The sequence below is a fragment of the Canis lupus genome, chromosome 8, assembly GCF_048164855.1.
Source record: "Canis lupus baileyi chromosome 8, mCanLup2.hap1, whole genome shotgun sequence".
NCBI classification, from domain to species: domain Eukaryota; kingdom Metazoa; phylum Chordata; class Mammalia; order Carnivora; family Canidae; genus Canis; species Canis lupus.
The window spans coordinates 17527157-17542625 of record NC_132845.1 but is presented as its reverse complement, the minus strand read 5'-3'; the positions used below and the strand labels follow the sequence as shown (position 1 = coordinate 17542625).

The 15469-nt window shown below is 37.8% G+C and overlaps 1 long non-coding RNA gene across 19 annotated transcripts in view; it reads left to right on the top strand.

The window, feature by feature from the left end:
* LOC140637900 (uncharacterized) overlaps positions 1-15469 on the top strand; it is a 381100-nt gene that overhangs the window by 149932 nt on the left and 215699 nt on the right. For 16 of the 19 annotated variants that reach the window (XR_012034991.1, XR_012034990.1, XR_012034985.1 and 13 more), the window contains one exon: positions 7401-7498. The exons of the other annotated variants lie outside the window; for them this stretch is intronic. This is a non-coding gene — a long non-coding RNA (uncharacterized lncRNA). The remainder of the gene's footprint in view (positions 1-7400; positions 7499-15469) is intronic. 19 annotated transcript variants of the gene reach the window in all.

Genomic DNA, 15469 nt, shown 5'->3' with positions numbered 1-15469 from the left:
CCATGGAAAAGCAATGTAGTGATATCTTTACTTAGCAGATGAAAAAACTAAGGCCACCAATATGCAGAGTCATAAAGTCTACCATTTTTCAAGAGACTTGATGTGTTTTCTTGTTTGTTTTTGTTTTTGTTTTTTGCTGGGCTTGATACTGTGTTTCCAGATGGCGACAAGGAGCAGAGTAGTTGATGTGATTCATTCCTTAACATTGCCCTAAACATTAAGCTGACTTTTTTTCTGAGTCTCATTTTTTGAGCTTAGCTGATAATTTTATGGTTATTATAGGAATAATACTTTTTAAAATTTGTAACTCATTTTTGTTGCCTATAAAGAAGCTTCACATTATTAAATATCATTTAATAGATAAAATTAAATAAGTGTTCTTAAGTACCCTGTGTGCCTCAAACAGTTGTTTTTATAAATCCAAGGAAAAAAATCAAGCGAACTTGTTTACCATTGGATGAATAAAGTTGAAGTTCAGATGACATAGTTCTGATAATTTATTAGTTGGCATACAGCATTATTTTAAATTACTGCATTAGCACTGACTCATTTAGAATAGCATCTGCTGGAAGACCACCAAAGAATCCCAGGGATTTGGTGCAGTCACTACGATGACAGTAAGCCACAAATCGGCAATCTCTGGGGCTGGCAATTTTATTGAAACACATTATGATTTTTTTTTTCAAAACTTCAGCAGAATCTATAGCAGTGATTTCAAGTTTTCAAAAAAATTCTATATGCCACTGTTGCTTACTTCATATTACTCAATACTGTCAGGCTTTTAAATTTTTGCTGGTTTAATGGAGATAAAATTATATCACATCAAAGCCTTAATTTGCCTTTCATTGGTTGTAATGCAATTGTGAATCTTCTAAAATATTTATCACCATTTGTGTGTTCTTTACTGTGAAATACCTACCTACTTATGTCTTTTGCTCATTTTCTATGGGTTATTTATCCTTTATTGATTTGCTGAATTTTTAAGTATATCATGGAAAGTAAACTTTTTTGGTTACATATGTTATCAATGCTTTCTCTAAGTTTATGGTTGTTTGTTTGAACTTTTTTAATGAAATATTTTGCTAATTATTATTTTTCTGAGTGAGGAATATATGCTAATAATTTATTAAATAGCAAAGTCAAAATTTTTTTAAAGATTGAGTGTTCCACTAAGTTTAAATCATGCCTATCTAGAATAGAAGCCTTGCTTAATGCAGGACAATTAACAGTGGTACGTAACAAGTTAACCAAAAAAGTGGGGGATCCCTGGGTGGCGCAGCGGTTTGGCGCCTGCCTTTGAGCCCAGGGCGCGATCCTGGAGACCCAGGATCGAATCCCATGTCGGGCTCCCGGTGCATGGAGCCTGCTTCTCCCTCTGTCTGTGTCTCTGCCTCTCTCTCTCTCTCTCTGACTATCATAAATAAATAAAAATTAAAAAAAAAAAAGAAAAAATAACCAAAAAAGTAGGCAACATAAAACATGATAAAATAAGATATACAACTGAAAAAAAAACAGATGTGTAAACATACTGAAATAGTTTTGGTAAATACAGCTTGAATATGGAATGAGTAAAGATAGGTCACTAGCTTCTGAAAGTCGGCCTATAGTCATTATGTTCTGCTGAGGAAATGTTCTGCTAGTCATTTAACACGAACATTGGCGAACTTATCAGCTTTGCCCTATGTAGTTAGTAGGTTTTGGGTTCTTGTTTAAGAAATCCTTCTTTGCCAGTGGTGATAAAGATATTCTCTTCTATTTCTAAAAAAATTTTGAGATCTGCTTTTCACATATATGTATTTAATCCATCTAGAATGTACTTTTGTAAAATGAAAAGATCTGATTTTTTTTCCAAATGGATGATCAATTTTCCGAATACAATATATTGACTAGTTTTTTGTTTCCTCAATTATCTGCAATATCATTGTCACATGTGGGTATATGTGGACCTATTTCTGGACTCTGTCTCTGTGTGGCAAAAAGGTTTGTTTCTGTTTGGTCCAGGCCTGGGAGAGGGCTCCCAGGTGGTCAGAAAGCTGCCTAGTGGCTGCAGGGAGAGCCTCAGCCCGAGGCCCTGCCGCCAGGGTGGTGCCAGAGGGGCCCCTCAAAGCCTGTGGGCTCCGAGGCTCCCGAGGGTGCTGGAGGATGGGCGTTAGTGACGAAGTTTTGGAATACAGGTGAGGTCCAGAGCCAACCACCAAGAAAGAATTCTTGAGACGTCTTTGGTGCAAAATGGTGGTTTTGTTAAAGCCCGGGGACAGGACCGTGGGCAGGAAGAGCTGCTGCCCGGGCCTGGGAGGGGTGGCTGGTTATATACCTGGCAGTTGGGAGGGGTTTGAGGAGAGCGGACTCCCTAAGGATTTTGGAAGCAAGGTTTCCAGGACCTTGAGGGGGCCAGCTGTTGTTGGGGAAAAGGTCACCTATTACCATCAAATAAAACCTGAGCCCTGAGGCCCTTCGGATGTGTATCGGGGCCATGTGCTTGGAGGACGACGTCCCACACGTCTCTGGGGGTTTAGAGAGAGCACGTGTCTAAAGGAACTTTTGTATGTTAAAGCAGGCTCACAGGATCCCGGGGGCGGGCTAGGATTGCCCTTGGCCCTTAGCGAGGTGTGGACACTGAGGCAGTTGAGTCCCCGGAGGGATGTCCCTTGGCCTGTTTCAAGGACTCGTGCACCTGCTGCCCAGGCCCCTGCCGCGTCCTCAGCGGGCCCATGTTCCCCCATCATTAGGACGAGATGCCCCCCGCCCAGCCCGGGCCGCCCGCCAGGTGAGCCAGGGGGTCCCCTGCGGACCCAGCTTGTGCAGGAAGCCGCAGAGGGGGGACCCTGCGTTGGGGGGGACCCCGGGGGGCAGACGGAGGGGTGGGGCAGCTCGGCCCCAGGTCCCCCGCGGCTGGTGCAGCATCCGGGGCTGGACCCCCGCGACTGGGGAGGGCGGGGGCGCGGGGCGGCCTCCCCCGGGGGTCCCGCTGGCCGGTCTGGGGGCGGGGGGGGTCACCCCTCGGAGCCCAGCGCCAGGCAGGCGGGGGCTGGTCCCGGAGGCGGAGGGGGCCCAGGAGGTGGTTCCCGAGGTCGGGCCTGGGGTGGGGGGTGGGAGTAGCAGGGGCCCCGGACGGTCTGTCGGTCTGTCCGGTGCTGTGGGAGCAGGACATGGATCTACAGAACTGCTGGGCATACTGCCTTTGATTATATTTTTAAAATTAATTTTTATATTTTTGCCCAAATATGTAATTGGCTTAATTAATACAGTTTGATTATAAGCCTTGATTTCTGATAGGAATATTACACTTACCTTGACCCTGCCACCACCCCTTCTGGGAATGTCTTGGCTGTTTTCAGCACCTTGCATGTATACAAATGCACATCTCAAATATTTCCTTTGGATTTTGAGTGGAATTTTATTGTCTCAAGATTAATTTTGAGGAAAACTGCTATTTAAACTATGCTACTCTATCCATGAACCTGCTATATTTCTCAACTTATTTAGGCATTTAGAAATGTTTTTTCAATGACTTATGGAATCTTCTTTTTCTTCTTAATAATACCTTTTTGTATTTTATTTAGTTCAGGCCTGAATTTTTTGGTTTCTGAAATGCCTTTACTTTTCTTTTTTTTTTTTTTTTTTTTTTTTTTTTGAGGATTCTTTCCATTGGGTATAAAATTTTATGGCAGCAGGTATTTTAGTGTCTTGAAAAATCCTTCCATTGCCTTTTGGCTTTGAGTTTATGTGTGTGTTGGCAGAGCAGGGAAGTCAACTGTTGGTCTCACTGAAATCCATTTGAAGGTATCGTTTTTCTCTAGCTGCTTATAGGATCCTTGGTATGCTTGGATATGATATTTTTAATATCTCGAAGTTGGTAGTACTTTTTGAAAATATGCTTTATGTCAACAGCTTTAGAACATTCTCAGTTATTTTCTTAAATAACATTTTAAAAATATTTATTTGAGAGAGAAAGCATGAGTTGGGGGAAGGGGCAGGCAAAGGGAGAAGTAAGTAGGCTCCCTGCTGAGCGGAGAGCTGGTGGTCAGCCTCCATCCCAGGACCCTAAGATCATAACATGAGCCTTAGACAAATGCTTAACAAACTGAGCCACTCAGGTAACCTTCAAATAACATTTCAACTTTCTCTCTGTTAACTCTTCTAGGGCTTTAATTAGATAAAGGTTAAACATTTTAACTGCATTGACCATATTCTTATACTCTTCTGTTTTTCACCCTATACTTTTTCCCCTCTGTGCTGTATCCTGAGTATTTTCTATTAATGTATTTTTGTTTATTGACATTGATATTTCTATTAACATAGTGATATGTTTCCTAATATATCTTGGGTATGTTTGAGTATGCTAAATCACTAGTAGTCCCTCTGATTTTGTCTAGTCTTCAGTTAATTCTAGCCATGAAATTCTTAAGTATGATTATATTTTTCATTTCTGAAATTTCCAATGTTATAGTTTACATTCCATGCTAAAATTGTTGCTCTTATTTTTTATTTATATGAAGATAATGAGCATAGTTATTTTTAGGTTGCTAGATGATAATGCCATTATTCAGATTCTGTGGATCTGTTTCTATGTTCTATTATTTCTCTTAAGTTTTGATTACATCATCTTGCTTACTTATATGTTTAGTTGCTACTTTTTGTTTTCATTGTTAAATCATCATCTCTGCATATAAAAAAATAGAGAGATAACTTGAGGCTTAGAGTGATATTATTTTCCAAGAGAGAAAATTTGTTTATTTCTGACAGATGGCTAAGAGCATTTGTCATCAAGATTTACTTTAATTCAAATAGGGATTTCAATCATTTGTGACTAGTTTATGTTTTGTTCAGCCCTATTCCCAAGCCCAGGAGATTTGCCAGTCCCTCCCCACTTCGCAGATTCTGGCCTTGGATTTCTTTCCATCTAGGCTCATGTGACTGTTAAGATACCTGCTCAGCTTCTCTGTCAACTCTTTGTTCTGGAAATACAGGCAGCCATAGAGGAAACTAGACTCAAATGTAGACTGATTACTCTGTGCGTTTATCTTCTTTTGGGTTTTGACTTCATGATTCTTCACTTTCTTGTTGTATTTCCTATGAATTCAAACATAATTATGCCCATATTTACTAGTTGTTTTAAGTAGGAGAAATGTTCTGAAATATCTAGTTTACCAGTATCAGAATTCCCTTCCACAAAATTTTAAAGTTCAATGTGTGTGTATGTGTATTATTTCAAAATATTTTATTTAGCTTTCATATCTGGTCATTTTTGATAGTGTCTTGTTCATTGTTCACATATCTTGATTTTTTTCTCTTTTTAAAACATTCATAGTTATTTTACATTCTATAACTAATATGTTCAGAACTCTAAAGGCCTTAGGGTTTGAAACTGCAGTTTGTTTCTGCTCACTCTCCTAAATAGTGGAGTACTTCTTCGTGTACCTGGTAATTTTTTTTATTATGAAGTCATATTTTGTTGAACTTCTTCTGTGGACATCTTGAGGGCCTAATATGAGGGTGCTTTCTTCCAGAAAAAAATCTGGTACTTGCTCCTGACGGGTATTGTTAGATACGACTAAGTCGATACCACTGAAATATTTCAGCTCAGGTTTCTCTGGATGAATGGTTAGTATATATTTGAAATTGTGACCTGAATGGTAGTGTAAGGTTATGGGGTCAATTCTTAGGAGAAATAATTATTGTGTGTGTGTGTGTGTCTGTGTGTGTGTGTGCGCATGTGCATGCATGTATGTGCGTATGTGTTCCATCTGATGAAGACAGACAGGTTTCTGATAGGTTTCTATTAGTAGTATGCAGATGTTTTTAATGTGTTTTTAGTAGTGTTGTAGCAACTTTGAGATCCCAAATTAATGAAGTCCATATGTCATGGTCCTTTACTGGGTTGTAGCTGTGAATACATATCCTAGAGTCTTTGGTAAAGAAAAATACATCCAATACATCCAAGGGCAGATGAAATAGCATATTAATAGTGAAGTAAAACAATTCTTTAATCCAGAAATAATGCAGAGATCAGGTGGGTAATACAAAGGCATGAAGTTGTTAAAAGTAAGACAATAAGACATGGTAGACACACTGTCTGAAAGATGAAAATTTAAATTTAAAAAAAGAAGGTGTCCAGGAAAACATCTAGAAGTATTTGACTCAGACTGTTTTTCGACCTTTACCTACACTCAGCCCCTTCCTTGATAATACACTTTAAGTAGACACTTAAATATATGTTAACATTTCCTAATATACTGTGGCAGTGTTCAATTTGACATCTGTATGGGATCTATAACAGTCTGGCTTGCTTAGGCTCATGTATTTAAAACCCTATACCCAGTATAGCCTTTGTTCCACATTTCTTTTTTCAAGATGCAGAAACATCTTTAGCATACATTAAAAATAATGGTCATGGAGCAAGGATTTCCTAATCATAGTACATTGACAGAGTTTGGATAAAGGATCAGTTGTATAAATTAGGGATTCTAGAGGTTAAAATTAGCAGTATTCATGATTTAGAGAACAAAAGTTACTATTAAAACATTGTGTATAAAATGCTTCCACCACTAATCCATATTATATGATGATGAGAGAAATGAGGTGAAATAGAAGATTAATGAAAAAATCAATGGTAATTTCTGTCTTCTTACTAAATAAGAGTCGATTTGTATCATCACTATTAGCATCTAAGTATAAATGGGAATAAGATCAGGTCTAGAGGGAAAAGTTGTGTTGAATTTTATAGCTCAGTGTAGGCAAAATGTAGTGCTTAATTCTACAGCTTTCCACTTACGTTGTGGCCACACACTATTTTTTCCATCTCTGGACTAGATATTCAGTAAATTCTTTCTATATATCAAGAAAAAATGCTGCAGAAATATATTTCTTATTTAATTTCTACCATTCTTTTAAATGGTAGTTTGCAGAATGCATCTGGGTGTACAGCTAATGACCCATGAGCAATAAGCAACTGTTTAAGTAAAATGCACTATGAAAAAGCTTTTACCAAACAGCATTTTAATATTTTAAATAGATTTTCCATTGCAGGCTTTTTGTAACTGGATTAGTTCTCTGATGTGTTCTGACAGAGCTGTGGTTAGGGATACTCCATTAACTTTGTCTGTCATCTTATTTTCCCTAGTATCCAGCAGAACACCCTTATATTTCATAATTTGTATTGCTATCAGTGCTGATTTGTAAATGTGCAAATTATAATTAACAGTGGCTACTACTTCTATTAAATATTAAATCATTCTTGCAGCTTATATTTTCCACAGCAGATGGAGCCCTGTAGTATGCAAATAGAGTTTCCTTACATTGTCAGCAATTTTTAACCTATATTTTAGTTTAAAGAATACATTTGTTTCTTTTTGCTTTATGTTTTCTATAGCATTTAGGTTAATATTTATTTATTGCAGATTTTCTTTCTACCAATAAGAATTTCATGGACTATTACATCCCAGTGCTGTGGTTTTGTTTCCCTTCATTAATAGCTCCTTAATCATCTAGCTTGCTTGTAAGTATGAGAGCTTGTTATTTGTACTGATACTGCAGTATTGCATAAGAAGCATTTGGTTATATTTTAATATGTACAGCAGAAGCAGAAATGTTGGGTACACCATCGTAGGTTTTAATTTGAAATCCAATCTATGTGCACATTTTTCCCCCAGAATAAGCAAACGCATTTAAGGTTTTATATTGTGTCTTAAACATTCTATTAAATGTCATCAGCCGATTCAGGAAAATGTATTGCAAAAATATTAGAGAAGTATAAAATGTGTAAATGTAATAGATGCTTGGGACATGGAGAGGAATGTAAAAGTCCAACATTTATCAGGTAACCATAAACCACTAAGAAACATTGATAGAAAGTAACATTTTTATGATATATAGTATCTTAAGCATGAACTCTTATTTCTGGTATTTATTGCAGTGCTGTTGTATTAGAAAAACACTAATCCAGAATTATTGCAACCTTTCCTAACCATGGGTTCCTAGAGTATGAATATTTTGGTTATGGAGCAAGTTCTAACTTTCTTAACAATGAAAGGATATATACTCTTTAAACCCGCTGGAATCAGAAGGTTGTTTCCTTGACAGGTTTTTAATGGCAAGTTAAGACTGCCGGGGAAACCATAGAACTCAAAGGCATTAACTGACAAATTAAGCAAAGAGTAATGAAAACTTCGATGTGTTTGAATCATCATTCATTGAACTGTAATTGCCTTAGCAGCAGAAAATTAAATTGTAACAAGTAAGGGTCTTGACACTTCCCGCAATTTCTAAAAAAAAAAAAAAAAAGTTTGTGCATGCCATGGAGGATAAACAGCAGTCACATGAAATACTGGATGTGAGTCTTTTTAATTAATTAATTTTATTTATTTATTTTTTGGACTCAGCCATTCAATAAAACACAAGGTTAGTATAACAGCCTGCTTTCTAGATTATTTAACATTGAAAATTTTGGTCTGTAGCAGATAATACAGTTATAAATAAAGTCACATTCAAGATATAGGACCTGTTGGTTTATGGAAACAAGTAGAAATGACCTGCCAATTATATGATCTCCTTCCTCCCCCACTTCCTGGAGGAGGAAGAAAGATCAGGAATATGCAGGGTAATTTTTTTTTTTTTCAGATTTTGTCTTTATAGGTGTCATTCAGGGGTTCAGTTGAAAGTGTATTAATTCATTTGTGACTGGCCGAGGAAAGTAATCTCCAAGTAGCAGGTTTTTCTTCCAAGAAAAGGAATATCTTTGTTCTTGCTGTTTTTAAGTAGCATGAATACAAGAGAGCATACAGGGCACTCAGAAAGAAAAGCCTATCTGTTTTTCTGTGGATATCCTATAGGCGTCAAAACAGAGAGTACACAAGGCTTTATCAAACAACATTTTAGATTAATTGAAAGTTATAGTTATGGAACCCATAAGAACAGCCTGACCAACCTCTCTCTGAACTGTAGAGATTGTGAATTTCCCAGCAGATAATTCTTCAGCTTTGGGTGGGAAGCTGTGATGAATGTTTGAGTGGGAAAATATGTGTCTGAGTTAGAGCATCTGCTTTCATTACTTAGTTTTCAAGAGGACATTGCAAGTCAAGGAAATGAGTGGGTTTTATCCTGGAAAAGATCCAGGGGAAACTAGATCTTCTGAAGACAAAGGAAGAGCAGATTTCGGCAGCTCTGATTTTAGGAGTGGTGGGCAAGACAGTGGGATGAGGACTCATCATGTTGGTCAGTGTGAGCTCTGCTCATCTGGAGCAGTGTCCTCCCTCAGCACTGTGGAGTCTTGTTCAGGGTTAATTCCTTTTAAAACCTCCCATTGAAATCTTCCAAAATGAGGTTCCCGAAGAGAATGCCTTTGCCTCAGGAAGCCATGCTTAACAGGGATCTCCTGAAGAGAAGGCCTCCACAGGACATTTGTAAAAGCCTGGATGAAGGAGCATAATGGGAACATGCAGAACAAAAGGAACTAGACTCGGGTGTGCAATTGCAGATTCGAAGTTTAGGGAAGTCTCTCCATAAACAGACTAACTCTCAAGGTCAAGTAATTTCATTAACAATTAATAAGCCTCCTATGTTTGGAGGGGTTTTGTATACTATTCAGATAGTCTATATTTCTATAGCTTGAAAAAATAAAATAAGGCCTGGTACAATGGTGACAAAGACAGCATGTGTTAATGTCTGTATGAAAATCTGTCATAGCAGTGGAGACAGTCAGGCTGGTTTCTATCCCCTCTTCATTCAGGGACAAAGGCTAAGAATGGAGGCTGAGCTGAAGTGGAGAAAGGAGAGGGGCGGAATGGGATAGGCTGTTTTGTTTCATTTTGATTTTGAATGCCTATGGCAGGCAGCCTTTGGGAACCCCATACTACTAGTAACTTTTCATATTTGCTAAGGTCAGTGTCCTTTCTGGACATCATTTCGTTTCCTATGTATCTTTGTACCTTTAGCCAGCATTACCTACACAGCCAGGCATAGGTCTCCTGATTTTCCATCAAAACTCTAATACTTAAGATCTGTTATTATGGCCACCATGAGACTAAAGTATAAAATGGACCAAGTGGAATTTGTAGTTCATTCCCATTTTGTTGGATCCTTCTGTCTGATGAGATTTTCCCCTCACCTCCTTCAAGAAGCCCAGTTACAGCTATCCTCTCCAGAGACATACCTCAACATTCAACCATCCTCTTGTCCTCACCTACGTGTATAACTTCTGTGGCCCATGCCCTCAGTACCTTGTTAGGTTTATTTAATCTTATCTGGTAAATTAAGTAAGATACTATTAACTGGTAAGGGTATTTGGATAACATTTGGCTTTTGATAGAAATTTTATTCACATGGGCCAATAGACCTGTGCTAAGACCAGTAGGACAGGAATATCCTTTGTTTCTCTTCTAATCATCAATCTAACTACTTTGACTATGAGGAGCTTTGGCCTTCTACTTAAAGTCCTGAGATTATGTAAGGCCCCAAAACTAGTGCCTTCTTTTAAAAAAAGTGAAATAAACATAGCATATCGTCTGAAATAAAGGTGGTTCAGGATTTGTAAACTTATACAAACCTAGTGTTAGGTGTAATAGAAAGTAAATAGTAAGTCTAAATAAAATTACCCTTTAGGGGATCTAACTTTGCAAAATATGTACTTTCTTTGACCTCTTCATATACCTCATGTTCCATTTGAATTTTTAATAGATTCTGCTTCTGAAGACTCTGTTTCTTATAGATACACATATTCTGTGGAAAGCTTAACTTGAGAGAAACTCCATGCAAAGAGCTTTGTTTCTGGTGGGTTGCATGATCAAATAAATTTGCAAAATGCTGTAGATGCTGTATTTTTAAAATATGTATATTTTAGATTTTACTTATTAGAGAGCTTTCAAGAGCTCATGGGGAGGGGCCGAGGGAAGGAAGAGGGGGAGAAAGCAGGACAAGCCAACTTGACCCCAGGACCTTGAGATTGTGACCTGAGTGGAAACCAAGAGTTGGATGCTCAACTGACTGAACCACCCAGGCACCCCAACATTATCTAAATTTTGAGGATTTACAATGTGCGTTAGTTGTAGTAAAGACTCTGAGAAGTCCGTTAGTGAAAAAGCCTGTTTGAATTTGTTTAACTCAACATATCCTAAAGGCATATTCTTTTGTGTACAACATTCTGGGGGACTAGTTTCCCAATTAATACAATTGTGGAGGATGGAGCAGGGCATGATGCTGTGGACATCTACTTGTACTCTAGTTATTTTAGTAGAAGTGAGGGAAGAAAATGCTATCTTGGAAGATGATGTAAGCAGCACCAGTATATACACCCATTTGTTTTCAACTCATTCAATTATTCATTAAGAATTTGCTAAACACTAACCATATAAACAATACTGAACCAGGAGTTGAGGATCTTCCCCCCCATAAAAGAAAGCCAAAGTCCAAACATCAAAACAAAACAAACAAAAATAAACTAATCTATGTTGGGAGATACTTCGAAAATAAAAATATTCTAGATTGCACTTATGTGACTGAATCCATGATCAACAGTGAATAGATGTTGTCCAGTGGTTGGGTCTCAACTTCTTAGAGTTTGCAAGGTGTATTGGATGCTGGTAACTACTGCCTCCTCTAAGCTACATTTTATGCAGACACCCAGACTCAGTAGAGAACATATAAGCAACAAACATCACTTCGGAGACTTTTCATTCTGTTGAAGTTTTGACCTGGCAGTGTTACTTCCTTTCTCTGATATTGGGAAGAGAGCACAGGACTTCAGTTTGAATCCTGCCTCTATCTTTCATAGCTCTGTGGTTGGCTACAACCATAATATTGCCAAGGCAGAGACACTGAGGATCCAGTTATTAATATTTTCCTGGACTGAATCTGGAGGACCCTAAGAGAATCTAATGAAAATAGTTCTGTCCTTCATAAAGTATGAAAGTCTGTACAGATGTTAGGTATTGTTTTTATTATTCTTTTATTATTCTTAATCTAGTCAAATAATCAACTTGTAAGGCATTTTCTTACATATGTTCCATTTATTTTGTCCTTTAATCTTTATAACAACCCTGTGTTAGATAGTATAATTGTTCCATTTTATAGATGAGAAAAACTGAGGCTTCTAGAATTTAAATAATGGGTTTAAGTAAAACTTATACAAATTTTGACTGTGTTAGGTCTGTGCCATGTTCAGTAACTTTGGAATTTTTTTATTTGACTAATATTAAACACCTACTATGGTCTATATATTGTTTCAAGTTCTGTGTGTGCAGTAGTAACAAAATGTACTAAAATTTCTGTCCTTGTGGAATTTTAAATCCACAAGGGGGGAAGAGACAATTTTAAATCCTAGAGGGGAAGAGAGACAATAAACATAATAAATATCTATGCTATACAGAATGTTAGAAGGAAAAATAGAATAGGATAAGGAGTAATTGGGAGTATGGGGAGAGGGTATGAGATAATTTTAAATAGGCAGGACGGAGTTGCCTGTCAAGATGGTGGCTGTTGAGCAAAGATTTGAAAGAGATGAGGTAATGAATCATATGGCTATTGAAGAGAAGAATGTTCTGATTAGAGGGGACAGATAGCGCAAAGGTTCTGAGGTGTGAATATGTTGGACATGTTTGAGGAACAGTGTGTCCAGTGGAACTGGAGTAAAGTTAGCAAGGAGGAGGGTAAGAAATTGGCCAGAGAGACCAGATTGTATAGGGCGTGCACACCACTGCCGAGGCTCTGGCTTGCACCCTTCATAGAATGGGAGAAAGGGAAGAATTTAGAAGAGAGACATGATCTGATGTATATTTTGAAAGGATTGCTTTGGCCATTTTGTTGAAAGTACACTGTAGGGGTTAAAGGTAGAAGCAGGGAAATCAAAAACTGCTCATTTCTGGTACAGAACGAAGTGAATTAGAACGTGCTTCCAAATCTCATTTGCTGTACATTAAACTCAGTTAGTTCATTTTCCATATAGCAAAATGAGTAAGCTGGGGAGGCTTGTTTGAACACCTATTTATCTTGGCCAAATACTTTCTTCTAGCATCTTGAAGTCATTTATTTGGCCATGTTGGTACTATAAGCAAAATGAGTTTTTCTATAATAGTGACATAAATCCTTAACTTCCAATAGAAGATTGGATTAAATAGGATTTGGGTGGGGGGAAGGTGGACGGGGGGTGGTATATTCCAACTACTTCTTATCAAAACCAGTGTAATTTTCAGTACAGACTGAGTAGTGGTTTGAAACATCATCTATCCAGAGTCCGCCTGAGGGTAGAATATAGGATTCATAGTGGAGTATCATCAGAAACTACCCTGCAGAATTGGGATCAGAACCATGATCTTTTGAAAACAAATCATGGAAGAAGTCATGGAATCCTGACACAATGGGAATTGTGTCTCATTTTGAGTCACTACTGGTATTATCCAATCCCTAGCCTTCAGATCCATACGACTGACCCTGGATGGGGAATTTGATGCTGTTATTCTTATGGAACTGATAGAACTGGAAATCACATAAACTGTAGTAAGCTCATTTATTGATATTTGAATAACTTTATGGACCATGCTTGGGTTAATGATAGGGCAGAAATGCCATTAAATCAGAATACTATTAGTTAATCCACTGGTGACATGCATTAGTGATACTTGAAATATTGTACAGTAGTGAGGACTTTTGTAGTTTTAGCTCATCCCCCTATTAAGATTTGTAGGTGTTTCTTACATGAACTTAATTTTCTCCCTTCACCCTCAGCGAATGACTCAGATCCCTTTAACCTACCAGGAGACACGCTTGAGAAGGCTTTCTGTTAATGGAACACGACTGCTGTGTTCTCTTTCAAAATGCAATACAGTTACTTTGGAATTACAGGTCTACTATGTGACAAAAAACATCCTCAGTTGAGATGGAGATTGCACAGTTTACTGGAAATGTGAATAATACTTCCTTTATTTACTCTAGGGTTCATGGTTGGGAGTAGAAGCACAGCAAAGAGAGGGGACTGTTCAAGAAAGTATTGGATTAATCTGAGGTCCTTCCCCTTCATAACTGATTTATCTTTTGCTGAGAATTCATCAGTTCCATATCATGGAAGATATGCTCAGGAAATGACAGCTACCTGTTAGAAATATCTTTGGTGCTCACCCTGACAGCACGTATACTAAAACATTGGAATGGTACAGAGGAGATCAGCCCCTGTGAAAACAAATTCATGAAGCATTCCATATTTTTAGGCTAAAGTTATGGTGGTAATGATCTTGTAATAATTACATATAGCAAATCATCAAGTTGTACACCTTAAAATACAATGTTAGGTGTCCATTATATCTCAATAAAACTGGGAAAAAAGGGAAATATTTGTGTTTGGAGGCTGGAGGGAGGGCCATAGGGTCAGATAAGCAGTCCCATCTTTTGAAACTATAGACAAGAGTTCAGCAAGAAGCTGAAAATGCAGTATACTGTATTAAACACATGTGTAGGTACCTGAAATCTGGCATCCTTTTAAAACCAAGTGGTTAAGAGGGTGTAAATGTTAGTATTCCATTGCCATCCCTGCCACCACAAATCTACAGCCTACTATTTTCCTACCATACATTTCCTAATGATGCTTCTGTTGATAGAAAGCCCCAGTCATTTTTTATTAATGGATGCTGTGACTTCTTCTTACTCTCTTTCCATTGGCACAGCATTTACTGATTAAGGATGCTGGGTGAGTCAGAATATTCCTTGCATAATGATTGGTTACTTGGAATGGGTACCAGCTCTTCCTTTGTGATAAAGAACAGTGTATATAAATAAGGGTAAGAGATTTTCTTGATGCTCAAGGTCTTTGGTCTGAGTTACAGACTATAAATTTCCTGGACCACATCTAGATGCAGGACTTCCACCGAAGTCAACAGAAGTTTTAAAAAAAAATAATGGCAGGAAAATGCACTATTATTATTTATTATTATTTCTTTTTGACTGCTCTGAAGATAATTTGGTGCATAAAGTATTGAAGAAGTTTTGGGTTTTTCCAGTGACTCATTTTCATGCAAATGTTTATCACATTTCTGGGTATTGTTTTCCTCTATCATATATATTTCCATCTTCCATGGGTAAATCAACATCTTCATCCATATTGCACATTCAGCGGCTGTAAATTCAGCCTGTATTCTCATTAAATGTTACGAATATGTGATTTTCATTTATGATTTTAGCGGGTGTTTCTGAAATTTCTACAGCAGCATCTGGCCAGGAAATAGTGTCTGTGAATCAGAATTACTACACCTAATTTTATTTTTCTTCTGTATACTCATTTCTCTAGTCCTTTCCTAGCCAACAGGAGACAATGTGGATTCTTTTCTATCCTAATTCTCAGATACCTCTCTCATGTATAGACCTTAGGTTTGATTTTGCTTTTCCTGTTTTGTGTGGTTCAGGGAACAATGGAAGCAAATTCTGAGTCCCCGCCCCTTCTTCCCTGCCAGCACTCACATCTAAGCCACCGCTGTGGTTTAATCAGACC